Genomic DNA, 8,346 nt, shown 5'->3' with positions numbered 1-8,346 from the left:
AATTATAAAACGTTAAAAAGAGTAGTAAATAAAAAGAAATAATATATAATAAATAAGTATACAATAAATAAATAATAAAGGATTAATAAATAATACAAAATAATAAATTAATGGTTTAAAAATAATGAAATAAAAATAAGAAATATTATTGAATATTTATTTATTTAATTATTTATTAAATATTAATTTATTTTATATATTTCCCCATGTATTTAAAAAAAATGTATTATTTATTTATTTCTTATAATTACATACTTGTATAAATAAATAAAGAAATAAATAAGGTATGAGATATAAAGCTTTATAATGCTCAAGTCCTGTAGCTTTGCATTGTGTTGTTTTGTATTGCATTGGTGTTAAGTTTTAACATATTAATAAATCATGTCACCCAAAGTCAAATAGAACCCTATGTGTCTCAGCACTCAAAATATGCCCAAGTGGAATAAATAAAGATGTTAAATGTATTTAGAACCATATTTTTTTTCCCACAAATTCTCACAAAGCTGCACTTCTTTAAGACAAAACTCTTGCCAACTTCTGGCTAATTTGGCGCTTGCATTGATTCAATGTGATGTTTATTCAAAACCTCCTTCATAAAGGCCATCAAATGAGTATGTTCTTTTTACACTGAAAGTACTCTCAAAAACGTATGTCAAAGTACATTTTGAACTGATGGGAGGACGTCCCAGAGATGAAACAACCCTATGGCTTGGCTGGGGCATTCTAAATTTGGGAGGATCAAGAAAACAGAGGAAAATACATCGGTTTGTTTTTTTTTTTTTGTTTTGTTTTTTTCCGAATAAGAGGATCGATTTACCTGACGGTCGACGGGGCTACCGGCACTGAAGCCAAAGGACGTAGCCGCAGCGGGGAATCAGCGTGGCTTCCGACAGGAACAGGACACCAGCAGGACGCAAGACAGGAACAGACCAGTCTGCGAAAAAAGGGGTGCATCTGAGTGGGGGCAGCTGCCCGTACGTAGGCCTGCTTTTTTTAGAGCAATCTCCAATTTCCAAAATCACAGACACAGAAACAGCGAAAACACAACGGGGGCGGGGCCTCAAACACAAGGGTCAAGGTGCGCAACAGATCAAAGCACGAGACGGGGAGCTTAAGCTGCAAACCGACAGAAGGTTTTAGTTCCAAAATGTGTCGTATAAACACAGAAACACACACAGAAAAAAACGCGATCTAAGACTCAAGCAGCCATATGTCTGATGGATCTATTGAATATCAGAGCAGACCTTAATGAACTTCAATTTAACCCATTCCAATAAAGAAGAGCTAAGACAGGCATTTAAAAATGCACCATATTTGGTATGGAAAATAATTCCTTAGAAAGCAAATCTTCTGGCTGGATGCAAAAGGATACTACTTCTGGGAACAAGTACATGATATTTATTTTTTTACCCTGCTCTACCCCCATCCCCCTTTCTTGTTCTAATATGAAGAAGTGCATCACACGTTGTATATTTGGTTTTGGTGGCATAATTTATAATGTGTTGCCGATTCAAAGTCATTTCTACTAATGTACATTAATTTACCCAGCAGCACTGACAGGGACACAAAGCATAGTCTGAAATGGCAGGGTAATCTACCGAGCCCAGCTCTCTTCCTGTAATTACAACAATGAATGTTAGAATCTTCAGCTGCATGAACGTGGCTCATACAAAGTAGTTGGGCATTATATTGGAAACTTGGGTTACAATAACTGTGCTGACCTGTGCTCTCTCTCTTCCACAGGAACAGGCTATAATGACTGTGCTGGCCTGTGCTCTCTCTCTCTCCCACAGGCACAAGCTGTAATGACTGTGCTGGCCTGTGCTCTCTCTCTCCCACAGGCACAGGCTATAATGACTGTGCTGGACTGTGCTCTCTCTCTCTCCCACAGGCACAGGCTATAATGACTGTGCTGGCCTGTGCTCTCTCTCTCTCCCACAAGCACAAGCTGTAATGGCTGTATTTTCCTCTCCCTGCTTTTGCTGCTCGTTAAAACCGGCTAATGTCATATTCCTGGATCCATTAATGCCCCCCCCCCCCACCCGCAATCCCCCCTCTCACCCTGACCAAAACCGAAAAAAGTCAATGTGTCCAGTCATTCAGGGAGATTACTCACTCCTGCTGGCCAGTAAAACTCGCCCCAACGCCCAGCCGCTCAGTAGCGGGGTGGGGGGGGAGAGGTGGGGAGGAAAGACGTTTTGGAAAAGCCGCTGGCACTGTATCGGAAAATGAAACGGGCGCGGTGATGCGGTAAACCGGAGCAGGGTCGTTCCCCTCGCTTCAAAATCGATGATCATTGTTTTATTGCGATGAGTCCATATACGGTGCTTATCGCTAATGGCAGCTGTGTGAGGCAATGAGCCATCTGCATGGCTGAGCTCAGCTCACGGCTCATTCCAGTGGGCCATCCGGAGCAACGAGGTGGAAACGGGCGGTTTCACAACGTGGACGTCTGCGGGAACTGCGTGACGCAATGTGTGATCTGTGTGATCTCCCCAAGGACCGTTTCCAGCACCTTGCTGAATCCACGCTGCGAAGAATTCAGGCTGTTCTGGAGCTAAACAAGGGTTCTAATAAAGTGGCCACTAAGTTAATTTAATTCAAAATTATAATGAAAAAGTGATGAAAGAAATCCGCTGAAAACAGCAAGGCTGCAAACTAATCCACTGACTGGCTGCATTGTCCCATGCTATCCAGGAAGTACATTTTTTACATTCTTAACATACAGGCATGGTCAACGGAAGAGTTCACGCAAGTCTCAGAATCAGATGGAGCCAAATTCCTCGAGCTTGATTTAGTTTCTGATTTCAGAGGCTTCATATAAACAGCCTCTGAAAGATTTTAGATCAGATCTTGTGTTGAATTCTTATCTACTGAGAAAAGCACTAGTACTGGTTTTCTAGGATCTGGCGAACCAAAAACCAATCCGCTGGAAAGGCGTTGTGCAAGTTGCTCCTGGGAATAGTGCAAGACTGTGAGAGCCTCGTATGACAGACCTATATCTGCAGATATGACAGGTGTGAGACATAATGCTTTACAGTGCGCAAGTCCCATAGCTTTGCGTTGTGTTGTTTTGTACTGCATCCCTGTTAAGTTTTAACATATTAATAAGTCATGTCACCGAAAGTCATGTCTAATGAGCATGTATTACTCATGCAATTCTGAAACACGATAGTAAAACAAACCAAGATGGCGGCAGGTTTTCTGGCCATGACTCATTACAATTAGAGTGAACTTCCTTTTGGCTGTCTGTTGCTATTGCTATTACTCCATCAAATCACTCTATTCAATCAATAGGGAAGGAAATGCTTATTGATTTCAAAAGGACAAGAGTGTGTTTTGGGTGCATTTGTATGCGTCATGTGCATGTGCGTATGTATGTGTGAGCATGCATGTCTGTGAACATGTGTGTGTGTGTGTGCATGTGCGTATGTATGCGTGCGCATGCATGTCTGTGCACATGTGTGTGTGTGTGTGGTCAGTGCATGTGCATATGTATGTGTGAGCATGCATGTCTGTGAACACGTGTGTGTGTGTGTGTGCATGTACGTATGTATGCGTGTGCATGCATGTCTGTGCATGTGTGTGTGTGTGTGTGTGTGGTCAGTGCATGTGCATATGTATGTGTGAGCATGCATGTCTGTGAACACGTGTGTGTGTGTGTGTGCATGTACGTATGTATGTGTGAGCATGCATGTCTGTGAACACGTGTGTGTGTGTCAGTGCATGTACGTACATGTATGTGTGTGCATGCATGCCTGTGCGCATTGTGCGCAGGCTGCTAATGTGCTCTGCAGACACACCCTGATTATAAAGGGATTCACCTTCAGTTCCTGCTCTGCCACACAAGCCTACATCACTCATTTTACACTGGACCACAGTGACTCAGCGATGCTCCAGTCCACATCTGGTGGCCACTGCTATTCTATGTGTGTGTGTGTGTGTGTGTGTGTGCGCGTGCGTGTGTGCGTGCGTGCGTGTGTGTAATATTTTTTTGCCATTACAATCTGTTTAATTCAATAATGAGATAAAATCTGATAAAAAGGGTGGGGACAAAAACAGAGGTTATGCATTTTTAAATCCAAGAAACAATATTCTTTTTTATTTTTTTTTTGCATTTCAGGCAATTCTGTATTTTCCAGTGATATATTTTGATTACAGTTGTATTATAACGGTCTCACAACTATAAAGTCCCTCTGATGAATTTTGTTAGCGAAATAACCATGACAATAGTCCCAATGGCATTTTAACACAGATTATCTGGCCTCTCCATTACCTCCAAGTTGCCTTCAGGGCTTGGACAACATCCCCCTACTCTCCCCATTCATATTGACTTAAACGAGACAAAAGCCAATAAAAGTATGCAAATAATAGTCGCGGCGAAATGAACACCGGTATCATTAAAGAGGCCGCTGGAAGAGCGAGTTCCAAACTACCCTGCGGGCACGGCTGTTTATGAGTTTCTGAGCTGTTTAGCTTCGCAAGAAAAGATGATTTCAGCCATTCGTCGGATTTGTGATGGCTGTAAAACGAAGGTTGCGCAACGAGGGCCGGTCACACGTAAGAGATTGCAGACCAGTTTCTGCTCTTAAATGTTTAATTAGCCCCGTTATTTCTCCGACAATATTTATGAAGTCGTGAGCTGCAGATGCTGGCTGGTTTAAATGTTTCATTGTTATGCGATGCATGAGTGGACCAGCTTCGCTGCGTACAGCCGTATGGAAAATAATGCCAGTTCTTCCACAAAAACTAGACCTGTCTACTACATATGTGCTGTGATATTGGAATCTGAGATTGATTCTCAGATTTGCATTTTTTTTTTTTTTTTTTTTGTGTTTCTGTATTTATAGAACACAGTTCGAGCCGAAGCTTACGCTGAAAATCAGGTTCCGTTGATTTGCACCTTGAGCTCCGCCTCGTGCTTTGATCTGTTGCACATCCTGACCCTTGTGTTTGAGGCCCCGTCCCGTCTGTGTTTTGCTGTTTCTGTGCTGTGATTTTGGGAATCTGAGATTGGCTCTAAAAGGCCTATTTACCGGAATCTCCCCGCTCAGATGCAGCCATCTTTTCACAGACTGGTTTGTTCTTGTCTTGTGTCCTGCTGGTGTCCTGTTCCTGTCGGAAGCCACGGTGATTCCCCGCTGCGGCTTCTTCCATCAGTCTCGTCAGTCCTGTAATCAATCCGTTCACCTTATTATTTATTTATTTATTTTTCCCAGTACCCCTTCCCGCAATTTATTTTTTTTCCTATTTGAAATGTTCAGTCATGGTTGCATTTGTATAGTCTGACGCAAGCATTGTAGAACATTTTCATATTGACAATTAAAAAAAAAAAAAAAAGGCAGTTTACAGCATGTGTCTGGTTCTATGTAGAAAACTGGCAGTAGCAGTCTAGAATGCTGTGATGTACACAGTCAGCTCTGACACGTCTAAAGGCGTTTCTTTTAATTTTTATGTTCGTAATTCCCCAGATGTGGTCAGCGTCACCACTAGAGCCGATCTCCTGCCTCTTATTTACTCTCCGCGTGTCAGAGGCTTTTTAATTGGGTTGCCTAAGCAACGCTTCTTTTCCGATCGATCGCGGGAATGGGCCCCAAACAATGGCAAGCGAGCCCTTTTTAGCGTTTAATGGATATCAACACGATTGCATCTCGTTAATGTTTGGTCACATCACGATACCGGTGGATTGCATTGCATGACATTGCATTGCTCTGATAGCAAAAGACTGAGTTGCTGCAATGAGCCCGGAGGACTTCAGTAATGCTGGTTTTGTGTGTTGTTTGCAAACATAGCAAAATTGCTCGATGTCAGAAATGAATTTCACTCAGTTTAAAAGCGGCTAAGCACGTAAATGAGGTTCTAAGTGGAGAAATAATTGTGGCTTTTTATCATCCACTGGACATCGACACGACTGCAGCACAATAACGTTTGGTCACATGACATTCCCAGTGCATTGCCTGACAGCGCAGGTTTAAAATGCGATCTGTAACGCTGTTGACTGCCCTGCTTTGTCTTTCGGTAGCTCATTTATTTTATAGAGCAACACGTCCGCTCTGGATCACGGCGTTTTCTTTCGCCGATATAAAAACTGAGAAAGTTACCCCTACGTCCAGTCTGCATACCTGGAAATGTGAGACAGGTGGATGATAGGCTGATTAAGAATATCTCTGAGACAGCTCCGTCACATTATCATATTATCATATGATAATAATGTTCTTACCTGAGCATTCTAATGCTGACGTAACAATCACTATTGGTAACTGAGACAAAATTCAAATTGCTTTATTGGCAGGAAATACATAGGTACATATTGCCAAAGCATCATAAATCAATTCAAAATACATATTTACAGTGGAATACTAATAATGAACATTCTATTTAAAATTTTTTTTTTTTAAATGACAAATTGAGTTCTAGAACACTGACCTGGAACTTTGACAAAAACATTTTTTTCAGTGTAGCAGTGGGATTTAACTTCTTTGGCAGGGGCGCGATGAAAGTACACTTGTATCAAGATACTTAACTTGAACTGCTGCCAGACAATCTGACTGTGTAAATCAGAGGTCCTCAATCTTTTCCAGAAAGGGCCGGTGTGCGTGCAGGCTTTTGTTCCAACCAAGCAGTAACACACCTGATTCCACTAATCAACCACAAGAATCTCTGCTAAGGATTTTGATTAGTGGAATCAGGTGTGTAACCGCTTGGTTGGAATGAAAGCCTGCATCCACACTGGCCCTTTCTGGATAAGATTGAGGACCCCTGGTGTAAATGGTATACACAACACGTATACAGAAAACTATACAAGTAATCCGTGGCAAATTAATCAGTGACGAAGAAGACAAAACGGCAATCTGGCTAAAATGTTTACGTGGATATGATTTATGCCATTTTAGCCTACGAGACCTTCCTGTGCCTCATTATTTTAAAACGGCACTGCGGGGAAAAAGTCCAGCGTTTGCTCTACAACGGCGTCGCTCGCAGGAGTCTTATATCTGGTCCTGCGGCAGTAAATGTCTGTGGTATTTCTGTGGTGGTGAGTCAGCAGTGCCTGGAGGTTTAAGGGGGGGGGTCATGTAGTGCGGTCAGAGCCAGAATTCTGGCCCAGGTTTTTCAAAGCAGAAGGGAGAAGAGGCCATTTGTCAGGTCCATTTATTTGAGTGGGTTTTCTGGCAGGCTTTTAAAGCAGTGGTGGGAGTTGGGGTGTGGGCGGGCGGAGGGGGGGCAGAAGTGTGCAGATTTCGTGGCTCTGCTCTTTCGTGTCTCTTTGACATTCCCCCGCCCACATGGCTTCCAGAAGCATCCGCCTGCACCCAGGCTATCGCACAACACACCTCTCTATCTCTCCCTCTCTGTGCCTCTCTCCCTCTCCACCTCTCTATCTCTCCCTCTCCACCTCTCTATCTCTCCCTCTCTGTGCCTCTCTATCTCTCCCTCTCTCTCCCTCTCCACCTCTCTATCTCTCCCTCTCTGTGCCTCTCTCCCTCTCCACCTCTCTATCTCTCCCTCTCCACCTCTATATCTCTCCCTCTCTCCACCTCTCTATCTCTCCCTCTCTCTCCCGCTCCACCTCTCTGTCTCTCCCTCTCTGTGCCTCTCTCCCTCTCCACCTCTCTATCTCTCCCTCTCTGTGCCTGTCTCCCTCTCCACCTCTATATCTCTCCCTCTCTGTGCCTCTCTCCCTCTCCACCTCTCTATCTCTCCATCTCTGTGCTTCTCTCCCTCTCCACCTCTCTATCTCTCCCTCTCTGTGCCTCTCTCCCTCTCCACCTCTCTATCTCTCCCTCTCCACCTCTCTATCTCTCCATCTCTGTGCTTCTCTCCCTCTCCACCTCTCTATCCCTCCTTCTCCGTGCCTCTCTCCCTCTCCACCTCTATATCTCTCCCTCTCTCTCCCTCTCCACCTCTCTATCTCTCCATCTCTGTGCTTCTCTCCCTCTCCACCTCTCTATCTCTCCCTCTCTGTGCCTCTCTCCCTCTCCACCCCCTTCTATCTCTCCCTCTCCGTGCCTCTCTCCCTCTCCACCCCCTTCTAATTCTCCCTGTCTCCCCCTCTCTTAATTCTATTCCGGGTCGATTTAGTCCCGTCGGCAGGACGATCAGACCAGCGTGGCCAAAGCAGGCACAGAACATCCCGAGCCCTCGGTGGCCACTGCATTAGGCCTCATTACCTATCATCTGCCTGGCAGGCCCGGTTTTTCACCTAAAACTTTCAGTTTGTTTCTACCAGAGGGTGTTTACATGAAGCCTCTGAAATCAGAAACCAAATCAAGCTCATTTATAGGAGGAATTTGGCTCCGTCTGATTCTGAGACTTGCGTGAACTCTTCCGTTGACCATGCCTGTATGC

Source organism: Anguilla anguilla, chromosome 17 (genome assembly GCF_013347855.1).
Source record: "Anguilla anguilla isolate fAngAng1 chromosome 17, fAngAng1.pri, whole genome shotgun sequence".
NCBI classification, from domain to species: domain Eukaryota; kingdom Metazoa; phylum Chordata; class Actinopteri; order Anguilliformes; family Anguillidae; genus Anguilla; species Anguilla anguilla.
This window is presented reverse-complemented; position numbering follows the sequence as displayed.